The 24,495-nt window shown below is 50.1% G+C and overlaps 1 protein-coding gene across 4 annotated transcripts in view; it reads left to right on the top strand.

The window, feature by feature from the left end:
• ERBB4 (erb-b2 receptor tyrosine kinase 4) overlaps window positions 1-24,495 on the top strand; it is a 979,801-nt gene that overhangs the window by 336,124 nt on the left and 619,182 nt on the right. The window lies entirely within an intron of this gene.

Genomic DNA, 24,495 nt, shown 5'->3' with positions numbered 1-24,495 from the left:
TCTTGCATGCTCGCACAGAGAGTGCTGCTGTGGGGTCTCAGGGTGTGTTTCTGTATGCAGCTGGAATGCTCCCAGCAGCACGGAGTGAGCAGCAGCAGCGGGGCTTGCATCCGGCAGCAGGAAGCGAGCGGCCAGACCCAGCTCAGCAGGTTGTGTTACGCTCGGCCCTCACGCTCCGCTTCAGTCTGCACAAATGGCAGCTTGCCATTCCAGGGGCTAACAGAGGCAGATTCTTCAGCAGCCTGCTTAGCTTTGCTTCATGTTAAATTTGTTGGGGATTTCAGAGGATTTCCACTCTATACATTGACCTGTATTACTCAGAGGCTCCACCGGGCTGCTGAGAGAGCTGTGAGCAAATCTCAGCTACCAGCTATGTCTGGAGCAAAGTCTAGGGTGCTAATTGCAGACAGACTAACAGGTTGCCTGTTAATTTGAGCGACAAATGCCTAGGAAGTAAATGCTATCTATACATTTCACAGTTGTGGCAGGTGGGGAAAACACATATGCCTGGGCTCTGAAACAGATACAGCCTTGGTGCAGCTGGATGAACATTTCACACCGCGTTAGGCAGCAGATAGATACCTCCTGTGGGAGCAGGATCCATGCAGGGATTCAGGCATTGCTGGGATTTCTAGTGCCCCCCGAAGCCCCTGACTGGGCCATGGTGCATGGCTGGAATTCATCTGCTGATGGTTCATCTGCTTCAGCTTTTCTTCCTCTTTATGCTTCCTGTTGGTGGGCAGGGAACGCAAATTATGTGGCAATTCGATGAGTTATGTTCCTTGTGGAAAGCTTCCATCAGCAAAGTGAATTGTTGGTGGAAAGGGGGCATTGGAATCAGGAAAGAAGAGGAGTCTTGTGTAGTAAACGGAGGTGGTTTGGTTACTTGTACTTTGGGGTGGCAGCTACTCTCACTTCTTCACCATGAGAGTGGTGAAGCCCTGGAATGGGTTGTCCAGGGAGGTGGTTGAGGCCCTGTCCCTGGAGGTGTTTAAGCCCAGGCTGGCTGAGGCTGTGGCCAGGCTGATGTAGTGTGGGGTGTCCCTGCCCATGGCAGGGGGGTTGGAACTAGATGATCCTTGTGGTCCCTTCCAACCCTGACTGATTCTATGATACTATGATACTTTTTAATTAGTTTTATTGCTTTTCTTGCCCCTCTCACAGATGTCTCAGCAAAAAAGCAGATCTTGAAACAAACCCCAGCAAACTGGAAGTCTAGTTAGTATGATAAATTGCAGTCATTAAACTAGAAAAGCAAGGAGAGGAGAACATGTTCTAGCAGAGGCAAATAAATAAATAAATGTTGGCATATTTATGCTGATAACTCAGCATTCATTAGCTTGGCAGCATCCCTTGATTTATCACTTTAAAAATGGGTGTAATGGCCAAATGAAGGTGGCAGATGGGGGATAATTGAAAGAAAGGTTCTTTGTCTCTCTTAGGCTTAAATATGGCGAGTTCGTCGTGCAAGTTGATGCTCCTCCAGCCTGCTCCCATTTTCTCTAGATTCTGATGCAGAAATTGCCTCTTCATGTGCCCAATGAACTTCAGATGGGCAGCTGGTACACCCTCGGGTTGTCTGTGTGCCTGGCTGATGGGTACTGTGGCTTTGGGTGCCCTGCTGCCTCGTCATTAGTGCTCAGCGTAGCTGGGCGGCTTCTCACTCCTGGAATGAGAGAAGGCCTAGTGAGCTAGGCATACTGAGCCTTTTTATCATGCCATGATAAACAAATTGAAGTGAAAAAAAGCCTGTAATTTTATTTACCCTGCAGAGGAGCATTAAAAGATCATCATCCCATCTCTCATATTTATTTAGACATTTATTCTCTAAGTAGATTTGCTTTATGCCTATGAGTTAGCTCTCTGGATATCTGATGGTGATGACTAAAAAGGGCTGCCTGTCACCTGAATGAAGTGCTCAACCACTTAAACTTCCAGGCCTGCAAGTGCCTGGCTTTGAGGTTCAAGGGAGCTTCATTTATGCAGGAAGGGATTGCATGTTACTGGTGGTTTTTTCCGCTCACCTTCTCAGATGTGCTCAGAACAGGAGTATAAATCTGATGCTTTCATTATATGTATTTTATTTTTGCTCCTGGTTGTGTTGCAGTCTTGGTATTGCTTGCCTGTGGGTGGCCAAAAGGAGGATGGGCTATTGCAACATGAAGCTCTTCTCTGTACCTACCACCCTGCAGCTCCATCAGTCCTGTTCCTGCTGCTTGGTGCTTCCGGGTACTGTGGCCACAACAGGAGGCCTGATAAAGGAAAAAGTGTGTTCAGGCCTGAGTGCTGGGCAAGGCAAGCTGTTCTGCCTGCAGGCTGAGAGCTGGTTCGCTTTGGAATTCTTCTGAGGCTCAGCTTACACACAGAAGATGTTCACTGGGGTGGGTTCCACCACCACAAGCTTTGGCAATGACAGTAGGCTTGGGTAAATGTCCTGGATTCCTGCCTGTTGTGGCCAAGGCAGGCTCTCCACTGTCACAGGCACTGCAAGCATAGAGAAAGGCACTTACTGTTTCCAGAAGCATGATTGAACCAGGCAGGACAAATAATTGGGTGGAAAACAGTCTCCTAGAGCTTCTGTGTCCCTGCCACATGTCCAGGCTCACCTAGCAAGTTGGTAGTGACTGCAGGAAGAGGTCAGGCTCCATCCCCCACTGCTTCCCAGCCCACTTGTGTCCTTCAACTAAATGTGTGGGCCAACATCTTGCACTAGGTCTTGCTTGATGGGACTAGAAAAGCTGGTGGAGCTGGTGTGTAACTGAAGTCTTGCCAAGGCTAGAGCTGAGATTTGGATTTCAGAAAAAAATAAAAGCTGTTGAGCAGCTCAGGTTGTGAACTGGTTCAAGCTGCAAACAACTGCCTTCAGAATCACACAGAATCAGCCAGGTTGGAACAGACCTTTGAGATCACCAAGTCCAACCTATCACCCAACACCATCTAATCAACTCACCCATGGCACTAAGTCCCTTGTCCAGGCTGGTTTTAAACACTTCCAGGGATGTGACTCCATCACCTCCCTGGGCAGCACATCCCAATGGCCAGTCTCTCTTTCTGGGAGGAATTTCTTCCTCCCATCTGGCCCAAACCTTCCCTGGTTCCCCTTGAGACTATGTCCTCTCATCTTGTCACTGGGTGCCTGGCAGAAGAGACCATACCCCCACCTGGCTACAGCCTCCCTTCAGGTAGTTGTAGAGAGCAATAAGGTCTCCCCTGAGCCTCCTCTTCTCCAGGCTAAGCAACCCCAGCTCCCTCAGCCCCTCCTCACAGGGCTGTGCTCCAGCCCCTCCCCAGCCCTGTTGCCCTTCTCTGGACACCTTCCAGCATCTCCACATCTTTCTTAAACTGAGGGGCCCAGAGCTGGATGCAGTAAGCAGGAGCCTATTGAGTGTCACTTGGCCAAGCTGACTGTATTGTGGACAGTTCTTATTTCTTACCATCATCTTTGTATTCAGTTTTCCAAGTAAAACACACAATTAGTATATCACAAAGCAATCTGCAGCAAGCAGTCTGCCTGTTGAAACACACTTGCTGAGTGAGAGTTACCTCTGCCCAGTCCCCAGCCTTGCAGGGAGTCAGTCAGTGAATTGTCTTCTCATGCCTGGATTTTATTTAACCAATTCAGATTATTTATTTTTGCAGACATGACCAAAATTCTATGCTGCTCCCTGCCATAACTCTCCCAAATGATCGTGGAACTTATGTCTGACTGCAATCAACAGCCTTGAAAATGATCTACCAGGGCTTTATAAATTCTTGTTTTATTTACCTCTCTGGAGTCTTTGTAGCACTCCTGGCCACAGCTTACGCTGGCAACTACCTCTCTGGGCAGCCCATTCCAGGGCTTTGTCACCCTCACAGTGAAAAAGTTTCTCCCTCTGTTCCTGTGGTACCTCCTCTATGGCAGGGGGGTTGGAACTAGCTGATCCTTGTGGTCCCTTCCAACCCTGACTGATACTGTGATTTGGGATTCATTTTTATTCTTTTCTGGGTTTGGTCTGGGATTAATTTTTTTTTTACCTTACTTTCATCTCTCATAAACAATTAGATGGAAAATAGTTTTTATGTTCAGCCTATGGATATTTTCTGGCCCCCATCATAAAAAAGGGACGGAACTGTTAGAGTGAGTCCAGAGGAAGGCCACAAAGATGATCCAAGGGCTACAAAACCTTTGCTATGAGGACAGGCTGAGGGTGTTCAGCCTGGAGAGGGGAGGACTCCAGGGGGATTTTAGGGCTGCCTTCCAGTATCATAGTATCAGTCAGGGTTGGAAGGGACCACAAGGATCATCTGGTTCCAACCCCCCTGCCATGGGCAGGGACACCCCACACTACATCAGCCTGGCCACAGCCTCAGCCAGCCTGGGCTTAAACACCTCCAGGGACAGAGCCTCAACCACCTCCCTGGACAACCCATTCCAGGGCTTCACCACTCTCATGGGGAAGAACTTCCTCCTCACTTCCAGCCTGAATCTCCCCACCTCCAGCTTCATTCCATTCCCCCTAGTCCTAGCACTGCCTGAGATCCTGAGCAGTCCCTCCCCAGCCTTCCTGTAGGCCCCTTCAGATACTGGAAGGCCACAATGAGGTCACCTGGGAGCCTTCTCTTCTCCACACTGAAGTACCCGAAGGGAACCTACAAGAAGGCTGCAGAGGGACTTTTCATGAGGGTGTCTAGAGACAGGCCAAGGGGCAATGGTTTGAAGCTGAGGGAGAGCAGGGTTAGAGTGGATCTGAGGATGAAATTCTTCAGTATGAGGGTGGTGAGACTCTGGAGTGGGTTGCCTGGGGAGGTTGTGGATACCTTCTCCCTGGGGTGTGCTCAGGGCCAGGTTGGATGAGGCCTTGGGCAGCTAAGTCTAGTTGAGAGGCATCCCTGCCCTTACAGGGAGGTTGGAGTGGATGGTCTCTGAGGTCCCTTCCAACCTGGGCCATTCTAGGAGTTATCTGCCTACCTTTTAACAGGGTGGGTGTTGCCTGGGGCAGCTTTACAGCCACTGCAGTTACTGCAAGGATGTATAAGCCCTTCCTCCCTGTGTCAGCAAGCATCACACAGTATCACAGTATAACTTAGGTTGGAAAAGACCTCGAGGATCATCGAGTCCAACCTGTCAACACAGACCCCATGACTAGACCATGGCACCAAGTGCCACATCCAATCCCCTCTTGAACACCTCCAGGGATGGGGACTCCACCACCTCCCTGGGCAGCACATCCCAATGACAAATGACTCGCTCGGTGAAGAACTTTCTCCTCACCTCGAGTCTAAACCTCCCCTGGCACAGCTTGAGACTGTGTCCTCTTGTTCTGGTGCTGGTTGCTAGAGAGAAGAGACCAACCCCTTCCTGGCTACAACCAACTTTCAGGTGGTTGTAGAGGGCAATGAGGTCTCCCCTGAGCCTCCTCTTCTCCAGGCTAAACAACCCCAGCTCCCTCAGCCTCTCCTCACAGGGCTGTGCTCAAGGCCTCTCCCCAGCCTTGTTGCCCTTCTCTGGACATGTTCAAGTGTCTCAATGTCCTTCCTAAACTGAGGGGCCCAGAACTGGACACAGGACTCAAGGTGTGGCCTAACCAGTGCAGTGTACAGGGGCACAATGACTTCCCTGCTCCTGCTGGCCACACTGTTCCTAATGCAGGCCAGGATGCCATTGTCCTTCTTGGCCACCTGGGCACACTGCTGGCTCATATTCAGGCAGCTGTTGATCAGCACCCCCAGGTCCCTCTCTGTTTGGCAGCTCTCCAGCCTCTCTGACCCCAGCCTGTAGCTCTGCATGGGGTTGCCGTAGCCAAAGTGCAGCCCCTGACACTTGGACTTGTTAAATGCCATCCCATTGGACTCTGCCCATCTGTCCAGTCGGTCGAGGTCCCTCTGCAGAGCTCTTCTGCCCTCTAACTGTCTAACATTTGCTCCTAACTTGGTGTCATCTGCAAACTTGCTGATGACTGACTCGACCCCCTCATCCAGATCATCAGTGAAGATGTTGAAGAGGATGGGGCCCAGCACTGATCCCTGGGGCACACCACTGGTGCCTGGCTGCCAGCTGGCTGTGGCACCATTCACCACCACCCTCTGGGCCCAGCCCTTCAGCCAGTTCCTAACCCAGCTCAGAGTGCTGCTGTCCAAGCCATGGGCTGACAGCTTGGCCAGCAGTTTGCTGTGGGGGACGGTGTCAAAGGCCTTGCTGGAGTCCAGGTAGACCAAATCTACAGCCTGCCCCACATCCACCTGGCAGTCGCCTGATCATAGAAGGAGATCAGGTTGGAGAGACAGGACCTGCCCTTCCTGTGCATAACCCTGTGCTTGGTGAAAACCAGTGCCAACCCATACTTGCACTTTCCTTACCATCCTCTTTCTATTAATGGAATTTTGGGCATTTGGAGTTTATATATTTTTGCTGCTGGTTGTGTAATAGGCTTGGAGGAGCTTCTGTCAGGCAGACCCCTCCAAGGCAGGAGGACTGCCAGAGCAGCCATGGGAAGAGTTGGCTGCAAACCATGCTGCCTGCAAACTCTGCTGCCTGCCCCCCAGGCATTCAGAGATGCTTCTGGTCTTAAAAAAAGCAAACAAAAAAAAACACCCCCCAAAAAAACCCAAACAAACAACAAAAACCACCAAAACCTGCAATAGTTTTTCCCCAAGCTGTTTGTTCTTTTTATAGCAAAGCAGGTCTAAGTAGACCCTTCTGAACACTCTGGAGACAGATCTCAATGGAGACATGAGGGAGCCTGCAGCCTGGGCAGACCTGTTGGGAAGGGGAGCGCCGAGTCAGGAGGCTGTTGTCTTGTCCAGCTTGCTCAGCAGAGCACTGTGATGATATGTATGGCTCCTGAAGCACAGCCCTGCATGCTCTTCTCTAGCAAAATGGTATCTTAATTCCCAGCTGATGGGCTTCCATAGGGTCCCAGCTCAGCAGAAAGGGAGTGCAGTGTGCAGTAGTGCCTGTCAGGAGGCCCCCAGAAAGAGAGGCTACAGGATGGCTATGCCTGCATGGAGGGAGATTTTCCCCAGGAGTGGTGGAAATCATTGTAGCCTGGCTCTACACCAGCATGGTGTAGGGGGTGGGGTGGGTTTTGAGGGGGAGTCACTGAGCAAAGCTGCCCTGTAGCATTTGTCCCACAGTGAGCTGCATCTGGACAGCCTCACCAGCATGTGTTTTGTTCTTGGCTAGTGAAAGGCAAAGTAGCCTCCAGGTAATGACAGACCTGGAAATCAAATACATGTGTTTATGTATTTGTAATTGCCCTACCAGGACCTTATCCATTAGAAGATGAAGCACAAATAGCCAAGTGCTGTTGCCAGCAGCAGTCTGAGCTGCAGGGCTGTGCATGCCACATGGAAGAGGACACCTCCAGCTTGCTGTGCAAACCTGGCTAGGGCACCCTGTGCACACAGCAATAAACACAACTGCTGTGCTGGGTGGGTTACAGGAGGCATGCCAGGCTGTGCTCCTGAGATGGATAAGATGTTTTATGCCACCCATGATCAGCTGCCAGCTGTGTTGGATGAACCAGAGCTGTGTGTGACCCAGCTCTCCTCTGGGAGGACAGCTGCTTCTGCCATTTCCTATGGCTTTTGCAGGCACAAGATCTTAAAATAATCCCAGCAACTTAAGCTGATCTCAAACTGGCCAGGGGGTATTGATAGCCAAGGTGAGGAGCAACCTGGATTTGTGGGATCTTCCAGACCTGTCCTGTGTTCAGAAGTGGGTAGTGACCTGGGAAACCCATGCTGTGGCCACAGTGAGTAGCTGAGTGCCAGGTGCTATTGTGGTACCTCATGTTCCCATTGCCCTTATCCCTTGACGTGTGGGACAGTGCCTGGGCTGTCCGTGGCTGGTCCCTGCTGTTGAAGACAAATACCAGAAGCCAGAAGTCCCTCATGTAATCTCACCCAGCTCCATCCTGACCCCACCAAACCCAGAGCCTCCCTGCAGGTAGGTAAAGGCCTCAAGTGCTTCCTGGCCTAAATGTATTTAGAGGTCTTAAGTTGTTTTTCTGCTTTCATTGATTATCCCTCTGTGTTAGACAGTGTCTGCTTTCCTCTGCTGTCCCTGTCAGGTGGCTGTCATGCAGGTATGACCTTGCAGCTCCACAGGCTGCCCTTAGCAGCCCCTGTGCCTCCCTTCTTCCCTTCCCAACCTGTCTAGTTTCAACACATTTTTGATAGGTACAAGACATGGTACCACCTCATCTGTGCCTCTTCTGAGGCCTCTTCAGTGTAAGCCTCTAGCTGCTGCTGGTGTATCCCCTCTGCTAGGTGTAGCACAACAGCCGAGGGACCCTGCTCACATCTGCCCTTCCTTCTGCTCAAAAAGCTGCCTGTGTAACTGCCAGCCTCCCATCTGCCTCCCTCACTGCCTTTCTGCCCAGATTTCCCCCTTGTGCCTGGCCACTCTTGCCTTCTTGGGGCCACAAATAAGCCCAGGCAGCTGCCAGTCTCCCTGGCCAGTTGGCCCTGGTGCCAACACTTCGATGACTGCTTCTTTGCTCCATCCTTCTATGGATCTGCAGGACAGCACAGGGTGACCCCCAAGCCCTCTCTTCTCCTCCCCCCTCTTCCTTGCCCTGCCACTGTGGCCTTGCTTGCTGTGCAACTCTTTCTGCCCAGATCTTGCCCAGACTGTTTTAAATATTGTTTACCACCCAGAAGCTCATCCTTCCAGATAACTATAGCTTTTTCTAAGTCCCCACAGCCACCTTTTGACTTGGGCTTTTTACTTCTCCCCGCTGCCCAGGGCATTGCAACAGGCAGAATCACTGGGCTAGGAGGCTACTTTCTCTTCCATACATGGTGCCAACATCCCCTCTCTAAAGACAACTGGAAAAGCCTCTTGTTCAACCTGTTTTTCCCCTCTCTCATCCCCTTCTTACCAACACCAGCAACCACCCCAGATCAGCTCTGCAATGGAGTTTGAGCTTTGCTTTGGCCAAGAGAAACTTAATCACAGAATCACATAATGTTAGGGGTTGGAAGGGACCCAGAGAGATCACCTAGTCCAACATCCCTGCTCAAGCAGATCCACTTAGGACAGGCTGCACAGTTATGCATCCAGGCATGAGACTCCAGCACCTCTCTGTGCAGCCTGTTACCCTCACAAGATGCTGCAAGCTGATATTCTTCTGCTTGAATTAAATGTTTAGCTTCTGCAAGACAACCAGAGAAGAGAATTGATACCCAGTGATCCTGGAGCTGAGTTTGCCAAGCTGTGACCAAATAGATGCACATTAGTTGTGGCAATTCTTGTTGGTGGCTGTATGTGAAAGAAACCCAGGCTGGGCAGGGACTGGCTGGAAAGCAGCCCTGAGGAGAGAGACTTGGGGGTGCTGGGGGAGGAGAAGCTCACCAGGAGCTCTCAGTGTGCACTTGCAGCCCGCAAAGCCAATCAGATCCTGGGCTGCAGCAGGAGAAGTGTGGCCAGCAGGGCAAGGGAGGTGATTCTCCCCCTCTGCTCAGCTCTGGTGAGACCCCACCTGGAGTACTGCCTCCAGTTCTGGAGCCCCTATTCCAAGAGGGATGTGGAGGTGCTGGCAGCTGTCCAGAGAAGGGCCACGAGGATGAGCAGAGGGCTGGAGCTCCTCTCCTGTGAGGACAGACTGAAGGAGTTGGGGCTGTTCAGTCTGGAGAAGAGAAGGCTCCCAGGTGACCTCATTGTGGCCTTCCAGTATCTGAAGGGGGCTACAGGAAGGCTGGGGAGGGACTGCTCAGGATCTGAGGGAGTGCTAGGACTAGGGGGAATGGAATGGAGCTGGAGGTGGGGAGATTGAGGCTGGAGGTGAGGAGGAAGTTCTTCCCCATGAGAGTGGTGAAGCCCTGGAATGGGTTGTCCAGGGAGGTGGTTGGGGCCCTGTCCCTGGAGGTGTTTAAGCCCAGGCTGGATGAGGCTGTGGCCAGGCTGATGTAGTGTGGGGTGTCCCTGCCCATGGCAGGGGGGTTGGAACTAGATTGTCCTTGTGGTGCCTTCCAACCCTGACTGATACTGTGATGATACTATGATACAGCTTGAGGTAACCACTTGTGTTTTTGAGGAGAGCCATGGGGTGTGGCTCCTGGTTTGGCACAGGGATGGGCTGTAAAGAGGCCTCATGCATCTGTGTGTGCCAGGTGCTGTGTCCCCTCCCACCCCCATGAGGTGATGCTTAGGGGAGGCTGTAGTGGTGGAAGGCTGCAGATGATGTCCTTTTCCAAGGGAGGCTGTGCCTTCTGGGAATGCTACCGAGCTGCTCCTCACATGCCATCTGCTGCAGGGCTGGCTCCTGGGAGCGCTGCCAAAGCCACTGGAGGCGTGAATGGCTGCATTCCCTCGTGTCCACAGGCCTGAGAGTGATTTGCTGTACCAAACACATACTGTCATCTGTGAGGAGTAAGTGGCAGGTGGTGGCAACAGGCCCTCCCTGACACATGTGCACCCATGGATGAGCAGTTCAGAGAGGCTTCCTGCTGGGACTCTGGGAGGATGTGGGGATGGATCCCAACCTGCAGCTTTGTGCCCACTTCACTGTGTTTGCCGTGCCCAAGAGCCTCCCCAGCTCTCTCATGGCCTCTGCCTGAGTCGCTGTGAGCTGTGGGGAGCATCCTTCAGCTGTATCACATGTGCAGATGAGAGGTGAAGATTAGAAGTCCAGGATGATTAACGAGTCTCTTTAAATTGTCTTTCAGCATTTCCCTTTCAGCTCCCATTGTACAGGAGGCTTCCCAGCTCCAGCTGTCTTGGAAGCCCATCTGCTTCGTGTGCATGGCAGCGATAGCAACTCTGGAGCAGGAGAGAGATAAAAGAAGCCTGACTTAAATTATTCAGCGTAACCCAGGCCTGCATACATGCTGGAGATCAGTAGCATCCTTTTCACTTGCTGTCCCTTTTTGCTGGCTACAGCAAAGCTGTCCTTCTGTTAAACAGACTCGAGCACTGGGGAGGAGATGGGAGGTTGCTCCCCCCAAGCCCAGGGGCTATACTGCTGGTCTTCACGAAATGAGGTTGAGTCTGTTCTTCTGGCTCCTGCTGAACTTCCTGAGTCTTTCTGGAAGCTTTTGGGTGTGGAAGAGATGCCTGCAAGCCCAGCAGGCCTGCTTATGAAGGAGTATCATGATATGGGCTTCAATGTGGTGGCTAGGTGCCACTTGGGAGCAGCTCTGCCTGGGCAGTATGTGAAGGATGTTAATGATAGAAGAAAGCATTTAGAGGAGGTGGCAAAGGCTGCCATCACCCCAACTCTTAGTTCAGCAGTCTGAGAAATGGATATGTGCCTCCACTTGAGTTACCTGGCATCAACAATAGGCAGTGAGACCTTTCCCTCTTCCTCCCCTTTAACACAGAACTCACTCCCTTCCTAATAACCTGCTATGAGGCTGTATTTTGGGGTTCATGAGGATGCCAGCCCATCCTTTCATGATCAGCGTGTGCTTGGGGACAATGGGCAACGGCTGCTGGAAATCTTTGAGGTGCAGGTAAACTTTATTGCCATGCTACAATGCAGTGGTCTGGTGTTGCTCCTGGGCCAGCATTACATCCTCACTTGTCTGCTATGTAACCCACTTTCACCTGTGCTTGAGCAGCCCACATGTCATGACCAAATGGTGGTGCTTTCCAGCTGGTCATGACACTCTTGAGTCTTAGCCACCAATGAAAATACAGAACCATAGAAACACAGAATGCTCTGGGTTGGAAGGGACCTCCAAATCTCATCCAGTCCAACCCCTCTGCAGTCAGCAGGGACATCCCCACCTAGACCATGCTGCCCACAGCCCTGTCCACCCTCACCTTGAATATCTCCAGGGATGGAGCCTCAACCACCTCCCTGAGCAACCTGTTCCAGTGTTCCACCACCCTCCTGGTGCAGAACTTGTTCCTCACATCCATTCTAAATCTGCTCTGCTCTTGTTTGAAGCCACTGCCCCTCATCCCCTCCCTGCAGGCCTTTGCAAACAGTGTCTCTGCAGCCCACTTCAGGTACTGGAAGGTTGCTCTTATGTCTTCCTGGAGCCTTCTCTTCTCCAGGTTGAACACATCCAGCTCCCTCAGCCTGTCTGCATAGCAGAGTTGCTCCAACCCCCTGATCAGGAGCTGAATTCTTAACATGAACATAAGCAACTGTTGAAATTCCTGGCTCCAGCCTTGTGTCTTTTCTCATTTATATTTTTTTCTTTGTTAATTAAATACAGACTAATACTTTTCCCCCCATTGTTTATTGTCTCACCAGACTCTTTCTTGTGTCTTCCAGGAAGAGGTTTGACACAGCCAGCCTCTGCCTGTCTGTAAAATACCTGTGCCTAGGCCAGAAGCCAGGAGCTGGTGTGCTGGGTACTATCAAGGTGCTGCTGGTGGTGGGGAGGACATAATATCAATAATCAACTAAACCATGACACCAAGCACCCTATCAAGTCTCCTCCTGAACACCTCCAGTGATGGTGACTCCACCACCTCCCTGGGCAGCACATTCCAATGGGCAATCACTCTCTCTGTGTAGAACTTCTTCCTAACCTCCAGCCTAAACCTCCCCTGGTGCAGCCTGAGACTGTGTCCTCTTGTTCTGGTGCTGGTTGCCTGGGGGAAGAGACCAATCTCTGCTTGTCTACAACCTCCCTTATGGTAGTTGTGGAGAGGGAAGGTGAAATCACCATTCATTTCCCCCTCAAACAAGAGACCACACAGTACCCAGCTCTAGGGCTTTCTACAACCTCCCTTCAGGTAGTTGTAGAGAGCAAGAAGGTCTCCCCTGAGCCTCCTCTTCTCCAGGCTAAGCAACCCCAGCTCCCTCAGCCTCTCCTCACAGGGCTGTGCTCCAAGCCCCTCACCAACTTTGTTGCCCTTCTCTGGACACCTTCCAGCAAGTCAACCTCCTTCCTAAACTGAGGGGCCCAGAACTGGACACAGGACTCAAGGTGTGGCCTAACCAGTGCAGTGTACAGGGGCAGAATGACCTCCCTGCTCCTGCTGGCCACACTGTTCCTGATGCAGGCCAGGATGCCATTGGCTCTTTTGGCTGCCTGGGCACACTGCAGCCTCATGTTCAGCCTACCATTGACCAGCACCTCTATGTCCCTCTCTGCCTGGCTGCTTTCCAGCCACTCTGACCCCAGCCTGTAGCACTGCCTGGGGTTGCTGTGGCCAATGTGCAGAACCTGGCACTTGGATGTGTTCAATCTCCTGCCCTTGGACTCTGCCCATCTGTCCAGCCTGTCAAGGTCCCTCTGCAGAGCCTCTCCACCCTCCAGCAGATCAACTCCTGCCCCCAGCTTGCTGTCATCTGCAAATTTACTGATGATGGACTCAATGTCCTTATCCAGATCATCAATAAAGATGTTAAAGAATCAGAATGCAAACCTCCTTAGTTAGGCCTTGTTGCTCTTAGAAGCTGATCTTCCCTTTAGGCAAGAGAAATCAATTCTTCCCTTCTGAAAGTGTAAACTTCTCCGCTACCCATGCCACTGGAGATGCTGCCCTGACTGAAGCTGGAGCAAAGCAAACAATTGAGTGAAGGAAAACTGAACAACAGAATTAAAGAAAACAAAAGTAGTTGCAAAGGCTTTGATGAGCTAAGGGGATTTACTAGGTTTTACAGCAAAGGGGTGGGTTTCCCCCAGCCATGGGAAGAAGAGTTATTTGGTGTAAATGGTGAGCTAAGGCTTATCCTTAGCTAGATGGCAATAAGCTCTGCCGATTCCTGTTGCTCCCTGACAAGCTTTGCTCAGATGTCTTTAAGGCTTCTTTATTCTTCTCTTTGTCCACCTGCCCTCTCCAGTATCATAGTATCAGTCAAGGTTGGAAGGGACCACAAAGATCATCTAGTTCCAACCCCCCTGCCATGGGCAGGGACACCCCACATTAGATCAGGCTGGCCAGAGCCTCAGCCAGCCTGGGCTTAAACACCCCCAGGGATGGCGCCCCAACCACCTCCCTGGACAACCCATTCCAGGGCTTCACCACTCTCATGGGGAAGAACCTCCTCCTCACCTCCAGCCTCAATCTCCCCACCTCCAGCTTCATTCCATTCCCCCTAGTCCTAGCACTACCTGAGATCCTGAGAAGTCCCTCCCCAGCCTTCTTGTAGGCCCCCTTCAGATACTGGAAGGCCACAATGAGGTCACCTGGGAGCCTTCTCTTCTCCATACTTTCTGTGGTGCAGAGCTTGAAGTGGAGAGGCACAGGCAGGGTATTAGACAGGCATATAGCTACAGATGGAATTGTGGTACAGCAGCCTGCACCAAGTGGAAGTATTTCACACTTTACTTTGATGTTTTTCTGTTTTCCTGAGCATTTAGGCAATAGGTTGCCAATTTTAACGCCAGCCCGCGCTCCCTCCCTCCGATCCCATTTTACTGTGGATTAAAATGAAATTAAACCATCAGAGAGCTGAATAATCTTGCATTGTAATACAGTGACTTGGAGTCCTGGATCAGTGGGCTTGAATTGCTGTTAAAAGCTGTATGAAAGGGAAAGCAAAGTCTTTTGCTGGAAGCTGTGTCAAGAGGTGGAGAAGCGGAGGGACGAGTGGAGGCTTAGCCAACAATTTCTGGGCTAAACCAGATCAATTTTAATGGTTTCTTCTGTAGATGCCTGCCTGAGGGCTTTTAGAGTTCAGAAAGGGCAGCACGATTGTGCAGATTGCAGCATTCAGCAGCAGCAACACTCCTACCCCAAAGATGGTGCTGGCCCATCTAATTGCAGTCCCTCCTGCCGTGCAGACATCCTGTGGAGATACTGGGGATGTCTGGGGGCGAGGGAGTAGTTGGCCTTCCTGAGCATCCACCTCAACAATAGCATGTCAGGGGAGCAGTCACAAGGTGTCACCTAGTGAAAGCTGCTTCATTGTGTGGCGCTGGTGTGGGGAGCCTGAAGCTGGCCAGTGGAGTAGCATGTTTTTTGGGTTGAGGAATGGGTTTGCCCAGCCCAACAAATAGCCAGCAGGCATACGTCTGTTAGCAGCATCCTCTGTGTGTTGTTGGCCGGTGCAAGCTGGCTCTGAGTGCTGAATCCCCGGGGATGTGAATTTAAGTACTGGTGCCTTCTCAAGTGAAATGTCCCCAGTGTCAAACATCATCACAGAAAGGTGGGATTGAGAGGTTTTGGTTAAAGCAACAAGGACCTAGTTCAAGGCAGTGCTTCTGCAGGTGGTTAAGCACATCTGGTCTCATCAAGTTGTGGTACTTGTGTTTGAAGTTAAGTAGAAGGGTAAGAGCATCTGCATGCTGCACTGAATGGTGCAGAGTCTTTCTTCTGCTCTTTTGGTGGTCATTGGCTCATTACCAGAGAGGAGGAATGAAGTGCTTTGTGGTACTCTCTGAACATAATACACTTGAAAATGTCAAAAGGATAGGTAGAAATACCATGCTGATTTTGACAAAACTGTGCTGTTTTGTGCAGGAAGAAAAATAGGGATAGCTTGATGTTGCTCACTGGAGAGAGAGGTTATACCAAAATCATATTTCCTAAGACAGTTTATGCTCAGGCTCCTAATGAGCCTGAGATGAGACCCTCAAAGTAAATGCTGTTCAGCTGGAATACGATAAAAGTGGTCTGAGAGCTTGAATGGTATCCAGAGCCTGGTGTCACCACTCATTCTGATTTATCACAGTATCACTAAGGTTGGAAGAGACCTCAGAGATCACTGAGTCCAACCTGTCACCACAGACCTCATGACTAAACCATGGCACCAAGTGCCACATCCAATCCCCTCTTGAACCCCTCCAGGGATGGTGACTCCACCACCTCCCTGGGCAGCACATTCCAACGGCTAACAACTCTCTCAGTGAAGAACTTTCTCCTCACCTCCAGCCTAAACCTCCCCTGGTGCAGCTTGAGACTGTGTCCTCTTGTTCTGGTGCTGGTTACCAGAGAGAAGAGACCAACCCCTTCCTGGCTACAACCTCCCTTCAGGGAGTTGTAGAGAGCAATGAGGTCACCCCTGAGCCTCCTCTTCTCCAGGCTAAGCAACCCCAGCTCCCTCAGCCTCTCCTCACAGGGCTGTGCTCAAGGCCTCTCACCAGCCTTCTTGCCCTTCTCTGGACACCTTCAAGTGTCTCAATATCCTTCTTAAACTGAGGGGCCCAAAACTGGACACAGGACTCAAGGTGTGGCCTAACCAGTGCAGGGTACAGGGGCAGAATGACCTCCCTGCTCCTGCTGGCCACACTGTTGCTGATGCAGGCCAGGATGCCCTTGGCCCTCTTGGCTGCCTGGGCACACTGCTGGCTCATGTTCAGCCTGCCATCGACCAGTACCCCCAGGTCCCTCTCTGCCTGGCAGCTCTCCAGCCACTCTGACCCCAGCCTGTAGCTCTGCATGGGGTTGCTGTGGCCAAAGTGCAGCACCAAGCACTTGGACTTGTATGATGTTTTGGGGATTGATTTGGATCCTACAGTGCCACCAAAGAAGCTGGAAAACATTATAAATGGTTTTATAATTCTCAATAATCATGCTGATAATTCTGTGTCTTGATGCAGAGGACATGTGAAACAATGATGTGAATGGCCTGTAATGCTCACGGCTGCCTTGGAAGTATGGTGCTGCCTCCAAATGGAGAAGTTTGAGATAAAGAACATAATTTCTTTAAAGCCTTTTCACACCAGTGTGTCTGGTTTAGACAAAGCAGGACACCTCCTGTATCGAGTTTGGAGGTGGGCCTCTGACAACACCCTACCCTACCTCCCCCCATTCCCTGCACTCATTGGCTTCCCCTCCAGAAGCAGTGAAAGGGATGATAAGGCATGTGTTGTCTTGCTGCTGTAAACAGAGAGCAGCAACCCTGTGTAATACTTATCTCAGGAATAATAATGACAGTTCAGCCTTCAAAAGTGTGGTGCAAAGCAAAGACCTAGGAAAGGGAAATCCGTAATGAATATCAGGGAATTAACAACTGCCTCTGCAAAAGTGTGAAGTAACCTCTTTGGTTATGCCAGAAAGCGTTGCTGGCTTCCTTTCCAACGTGCTGATCAGCTAGAAGGAAATGCATGTGTTGTAAGGAGCTGTCTTGCTTTGATAGGGGTGTGGAATACCTGACCTGGCGGGTCTGACCGATTGTTGTCATTTCTTAAATACCATCTTTAATTTCTTTGAAGTCTTGTGAATTTTTAGGTGAAGCAAAGTCCCTGGAGACTTTCAAAGCCAGCCTGGATGTGTTTCTGTGTTGCCTGCCCTAGGTGATCCTTCTTTGGCAGGAGGGTAGAGACCTGATGGTCTCTGGAGGTCCCTTCCAACTGCCCGCATTCATTCTGTGGAATGTACTCTGAAGCTGGGTTTCCCTCCCAACTCTCCAAGCTGGGGAAGCTCAGTGCAGAACATCTCTGGTGCTGTGGTAGCCAGTCTCTGTGGCCTGCTCATGTGAATAGTATAACATAACATAGCATAGAATAGCATAACATAGCATAGCATAGCATAGCACAGCATAGAATAGACCAGGTTGGAAGACACCTTCAAGATCATCGAGTCCAACCTATCATCCAACACCACCTAATCAACTAAACCATGCAACCAAGCACCCTATCAAGTCTCCTCCTGAACACCTCCAGAGATGGTGACTCCACCACCTCCCCAGGCAGCCCATTCCAATGGGCAATCACTCTCTCTGTGTAAAACTTCCTCCTAACCTCCAGCCTACACCTCCCAGGTTTCATCTGCTGTGCAGGCTTGGTTGTCTTCAGGTTCTATGGAAAAAGGCTGCTGTAGCTGGAAGCACTAGAGGTGATTAAGCAAAAAACCAAAAGAGGCAGCTGCAGGCTTGTGTCCTCCCTGCATTTCTGTCCCATTCTTCTGCTGTTCTTGTGAGCAGGTGGCACCTGCTTTGTCTTGCCTAAGCCAGGGAAACCCATTAAAAACAACCACTGCAGGAATCCCTACGGAAGGGCACTGTGAAAAGAGGTGGGCTGAATTTCATTCTTTGTAATAGTCAGAGACATGCAAGAAGAGGGAAATATTGGCAAATATTTATGCTGTGTTAAAACTCCTGTAGAGAGCAGCGAGAGTAGCGTCTGCACAGCTTAAACCTAAAACCATTTGCTGGAGTTTCCTGGCCAGTGGCTGGGTATCTTTCTCCCTGCCTTCTCTGCCTATTTATTTCCTGAAAACGCTGATATTTGTAATTGAGGCCAGGTGAGGTCCATCAATTTAGCAAAGGGCAGCTGATCCCAGTCGTGCTGTCAATTAGCTCGGGTGCCCGGCCCCACGGTGGCCGGAGGTTACGCAGCGGTGTCCGGTAATGACAGCGGATGCTGAAACACGCTCCCTTGTCAGCTAATCATTTCAGTGCCAAGGTAATCATTTGATCTCAGCAGAACAGCTGGTTTTAAACTAGAGATTATCCACTGCTTCATCTCCTCACTTAGCTCCAAAGCTGATTTGTTTCATCCATAGATCAATTATACCCCCCCCAACAAACCGCTCGGTTCGCTCGTATTGTGTGAAATGAAGACAAAATGGGCTCAGGCGCTAACAATAGATCTTCCACTGCAGCCCCTCCACCCCTGCACATAAATACCCATCAGGGGGAGTGAGCATCCATTCCTTCGTGGTATAAGCTCTGCTCCTTTCATTAGGATACAATGAATTATTTCAGCAGAACAATGCATATATGGCAGAATAAAATGCGGTTAAAAGGTCATTTATCTCTCACACTGCCTATAAGTGTCCCTGGTTGGATGACACCAGAATCACTCAAACTGATCAAATGTGTAAAACCACATACAGATGGTTGGAGCCCGTCAGGAAGTGCTGGGTTTAGTCTGCAAGGAAATTCAGTCACTGCAAAGCAGCTGTTTTCACATGATCTTTTCCTTCACATTATGGCCTTTTGATCAGAACTGTCTCTGTTACTGGCCACTGAAACTGAGAAACCTGCAAATGGATCTGCTGTGTGCTCAGCCTGTTCATGCCTAGACTACACTGATGAAGCAACAAAGACTCAAAATCAGGCAACAAAGGCATGGCTACCGGTGCTCCTGGCTGGGGAGCCAGCCCTTCCCTGGGCAGAGTAGGTGCAGCACATTGAATCTATACCAGTGTCAATATGTTTGTGTCTGTTGCAGCAGTCCTGCCATTGACCAACATGGGATCGATTGGCTTTGTGTTGGTGGATGTGTGGCTGAGCAGCGTAGGGCTAAGCAGAGCTGGCTGGAAGTAGTCCAAGAGCAAATTTTGGTAAAAGACTAAAATACCATTTTGCTTTGGCTTCCTAATTCTGGTGTTTGACCAAAAGGTGCTGTTTTTATTCAGCAGAAGAGGTAATTATTTAAATATTTCCCCCCCTCGTGGATTGTAGTGATGCAGGCATCATGTGCCAGTTACCAGAAAGCTTCCCAGCTCACTGAATCACAGAATGGTCTGGGTTGGAAGGGACCTCCAAAGCTCATCCAGTCCAACTCCCTCTGCATTAAGCAGGGGCATCCTCAACTAGATCAGTGCCCTGCTGAGCCTCACCTTGGATACCTGCAGGGATGGGGCTCCAACCACCTCCCTGGGCAAGTTGTTCCAGTATTCCACCACCCTCATGGTGCAGAACTTGTTTCTCACATCCAATCTAAATCTGCTCTGCTCTAGTTTGAAGCCATTGCCCTTGGTCCTGTCCCTGCAGGCCTTTGCAAACAGTCTCTCTGCAGCCTTCTTGTAGCCCTCTTTAGGTACTGGCAGGCTGCTCTTAGGTCTCCCTGGAGCCTTCTTTCCTCCAGGCTGAACACCCCCAGCTCCCTCAGCCTGTCCTCACAGCAGAGCTGCTCCAACCCCGTGAGCATTTTCATGGTCCTCCTCTGGACCTGCTCCATCAGGTCCCTGAAGGGAGGCTGTAGACAGGTGGGGGTTGGTCTCTTCTCCCAGGCAGCCAGCACCAGAACAAGAGGACACAGTCTCAGGCTGTGCCAGGGGAGGTTTAGGCTGGATGATACTGTGATACTGTGGATGTTAGGAAGAAGTTCTACACAGAGAGAGTGATTGCCCATTGGAATGGGCTGCCCGGGGAGGTGGTGGAGTCACCATCATTGGAGGTGTTTAGGAGGAGACTTGATGGGGTGCTTGGTGCCATGGTTTAGCTGTTTAGGTGGGTTGGATTGGTTGATAGGTTGGACACGATGATCTTGAAGGTCTCTTCCAACCTGGTCTATTCTATTCTATTCTATTCTATTCTATTCTATTCTATTCTATTCTATTCTATTCTATTCTATTCTATTCTATTCTATTCTATTCTATTCCTGTGTTGAGGGCTCCAGAGCTGGACACAACACTGCAGGTGAGGTCTCCCCAGAGCAGAGCAGAGAGGCAGGATCCTCTCTCTCCGTCTCTGGCCACACTTCCTTGGATGCAGCCCAGGCTGCCATTGGCCTTCTGTGAGGCAAGTACAGGCTGCACACAGCCATTCAACCTTATGTGCTTGTTGTGCTTTCTGGTGTTCCAGAGATGTGAAATGCTTGTTCAGCACCAATGGGAAGTGCTGGGTTTGCATTCCTTACCTCATCATTGTGTTACCAGTGCATAGGGGTTTGAAGTTCCTGGTGTGAGCCGGTGCTTTTCTGTGCTCTCAGCTCTGTACCCCCACCTTTCCCAGCTTCTGTTAGCAATGTGCTGCTTGGGAATACAGCTCCTGAGGAAACCCAAGGAGGTGTGCAGGGAGTCAGCAGGTGAGATCTGTCAGCGGGGCTGGAATGTGTCCTGTAGTGCAGGCACCTTAGTGACTGAATGGAAAGGGAACAACAGCTCCAGGGGGGGAGATCCCTCTTCATGCAACTGCTTGGATGTTTGTATTTGTATTATTCTTGTTAGAGTTCCATCACTGCAGCATGAGATACCTGATTTGCCCAGTAGGGATCCTGCTGTGGGTCTGTTACTAGGGCCTGCATGCTTTTATGCATCGAGGAGGAGTAAACTACCCACAGGGGGGTTTATTTTCTGACAAGGGAGTTCTCAGGTGACGTTTGGAGCAACTTGCATTTGGCAAGTTTCTGCCTCTCCTTAGGCAGAGCATTGGAGAAAGGAATGGAATGGAATGGAATGGAATGGAATGGAATGGAATGGAATGGAATGGAATGGAATAGAATAGAATAGAATAGAATAGAATAGAATAGAATAGAATAGAATAGAATAGAATAGAATAGAATAGAATAGAATAGACCAGGTTGGAAGAGACCTTCAAGATCATCGAGTCCAACCTATCATGCAACACCACCTAATCAACTAAACCATGGCACCAAGCACCCCATCCAGTCTCCTCCTGAACACCTCCAGTGATGGTGACTCCACCACCTCCCCAGGCAGCCCATTCCAATGGGCAATCACTCTCTCTGTGTAAAACTTCCTCCTAACCTCCAGCCTAAACCTCCCCTGGTGCAGCCTGAGACTGTGTCCTCTTGTTCTGGTGCTGGTTGCTAGAGAGAAGAGACCAACTCCCTCCTGGCTACAATCCCCCTTCAGGTAGTTGTAGACAGCAATGAGGTCTCCCCTGAGCCTCCTCTTCTCCAGGCTAAACAACCCCAGCTCCCTCAGCCTCTCCTCACAGGGCTGTGCTCAAGGCCTCACCCCAGCCTTGTTGCCCTTCTCTGGACACGCTCCAGCAAGTCAACCTCCTTCCTGAACTGAGGGGCCCAGAACGGTAAACCTTGTCACATTGGGTGGTTTACAGCCCCGTGTTGAGAGGTACGGGGCAGCTCATTAGTCCTGGGGTTAGTGTCCTCAGCCCCACTGCTCTGAATAGATGAATTCAAAGAGATCAACACTGATTGGAAAACATTTCAGATAAGGTAATCTGTGAACACTCGCCCAAACACATCAGAGCCAGCGAAGCCTCCGTACAGGAATTACAGAATTCCTATGTATTTAAATTACTTTGATCAGAGCTGACACACCACTTGAGACTTCAGTGTAAAGAGAAATAATTTTGATTATGTTTCTGCACCTCAGCTCCTCACATGAAAGGTCACCTTCCTCCAAGTATGCCTTCGGATTGTGAGGCATCGGTCTGGGTTTTGGCTTTGCTCCTTTCAACCTTTCAGTTGTTCGTTAAAGCCTTTGCTGAATTGCTGTACCTCAAGTGCTGGTTTTAACTCTGACCTCTAGAAGGAAATTACATTTCTTTTTATGTCTGGTAAGGGCTGAGATGTTGTTAGGTGAAGCAACTGGCAGTTTGACAACGTCTGCCGCCTGGAACCAGCCCTGCCATTGCGAGGAGCCCAAACCTGATGATGGCTCCTTAAGCAATTTTGTAGTGTGGGTTTTTGGTGGCGTTTTTTTGGTGGGGTTTGTTTGTTTGGGGTTTTTTTTTTCTCCCATGAAATTTTAATGCTGCATCGTGTCCTGAATTCATAGCAGATGCAAATATCCATCAGATCTGCTGCAGACAGTGTCCACTGGATGTTCATTTGCCAGAAAGATGAATTCAGTGGCGTCTGGTTAGCCAGGACTTCTCAGAAGCAAAATAAGGAGGCCTTCACCTTGGGTTTCAGGAGAGCTCCCAGTAAAGGCTCCTCTTGTTTCCTTAAGCAAACGTCTTCATCTCCATCCTCCAGAGGCATCTTGGAGTGCCCCTCTGGGGCTCTCACAAAACAAAAGAGGGCTCTTGGTCTGATAGCACTTTCAAGAGGCAATGATTTTTCTGAGCCTTTGCTTAACTGGTGGGTAATCGGCCATCATCTCGCTCAATACGAGGCTTTGTTTTTATTTGTTTATCTTTTAATTGAGCTAAATGCCTCTTCTGCTTCCCTGCTGCCTCTGATCTCTGCTGGAGAGAGCAAATCTTAGCAGCCTGGAACATCACACGTTTCTCTGATGGCTTTCAGCTCCCATATGCTGTGATTCAGTAACAGTTTTGGCTGATCGCTGTGACAGCAAAACACCTTCTTTTTCCCTTTTTATTTTTTTTTTTCCCTGTACCCTCCCCCATTTAATTTTATTATTTATTTCAGCTCCAGCTTTCTAGAAATACGGTTTGGGGCTTAGTCCACATAACCTTCAGCGGTTCTTTGAAACCTGGGATCTAAAAGCCATGAATGTCAGAAACACTTTATGGCTCGTGGGAGCCTTTAGCGTTTCTGACACATAAAAGTGGAGGAGGAAGCCATCAAAAACATATCCCAGACACGGGCTGGAACGGGATTTTTGCGGGTAGCTGACAGTTGGACCCCTGCGTTGGAAAGGACGGGCTTCTAAAAGAAACAACCCAAGGCATGTTGCAGTGCTGAGTGTAAGGAGGAGAGCAGCCCCTTGGGTTTGATGCGGTGTCTGCCCCACAAGCTGTTCCTCAACGCAGAGCTCAGGCACCTTTGCTGCCAGAAACGGCTCTCTGCTGAAAGGTCTTTCTGATGTGCGAGCTGTCGTTTGTCATTAGAATAGCAACGTTGTTGTTATTTTTAAGAAGAAGAGGAGAAAATGAGAATGAATTTCAGTAACATGTCAGCAACTGCTGACTGTAAGAGCAGCAACTACCACGTCTCCGTGGCGGTTTTGCAGCCAGGCAAGCACATGCAGCAGGAGCGGCGCCAGCCTGCCGTTTCCATCAGCTTCAATTGCTGCCCTCGCCGGTCCTTTTGAATATTTAAAGCTTAATGGTTAATTTTGGATGCTGCTGAATAACAAGAACCAACATATGAAAATTCCCGTGAACGTATTGGTTGCAGCAGGTTGTATCAATAATGTAAGCGGGACGGGGCTGGATGGCCACAGCCTTCCAAGAAACCTTTTCCATTTCTCTGTGTTCCCTGTCTAGACAAGATTTATTAAATAATCCTCAGAAGGGATTGTCCTTCTCCACTACCTTTTATTATTGGTGGGAGCCAATTTGAGGCTCACTGTGTTGTGCGAGTCGTCGGTTCCCTCCTGTGATTGATGAGCAGGATAGGAAGTGATTAGGCTTTTACAAGCCCATGCTGCTTGGAACAATACTACTAGGGAAAAAAACCCCAATAGGTTCTTCATCAGACTTCAGATTCACTGCCAGTCATTTCAAAGCTTCAGCTTCTCTTTCATCCTGTTTGATGTCCTCCTCATTTTTCTGGCTCGCTTTGCAAGCTGAGGGGAGAGGGTGGAAGATCTGGCGCAGCTGATGGGGTAACCACAGGAGCGGCTGCCAGCTGCTGGGGGCAGTCTTGCTTTGTGGCTTTATTGGTATTTTTTATGAAGACTGATTGTGATTTGCTCTTGATACACCTCCGGGGAAGTCTGTCTTCCTGAAAGAGGCAGTAAGCTGGGCCAGCTGTAGAACAAGGCTGGTAAGAGGAGCAGTAGCACAGTCTGGACATATGTGCTACTTGCCTAAGTACAAGGGGGATAAACCACAATCCCTTCTATTGGGGCTGTTAGTGTGAAACCCCTTTGCTGTCTGCAACAGAGAGTTCACTGGTTTGCTCCAGGTTTCCCATGGGATAACTGAGGAGAGGCTTTTCTCCCAGGGATCCCAACAAAACTAATATCTGACTGCAAAAGAGGCAGCTTTGCTCCTGCCTGTTGTTGAGGTCTGGAAAGTCTTCTGATGAGGTAGAGGTTAGAAATCCAGGTCTCCTCGTTCCATTCTGGCTTTCACCAAACCCACTCAT

Source organism: Melanerpes formicivorus, unplaced genomic scaffold (genome assembly GCF_026170545.1).
Source record: "Melanerpes formicivorus ecotype bairdi unplaced genomic scaffold, bMelFor1.0.p_v2 SCAF_52, whole genome shotgun sequence".
Lineage (NCBI taxonomy): Eukaryota > Metazoa > Chordata > Aves > Piciformes > Picidae > Melanerpes > Melanerpes formicivorus.
The sequence above is the reverse complement of the archived record's forward strand: the minus strand, read 5'-3'. Positions and strand labels throughout refer to the sequence as shown.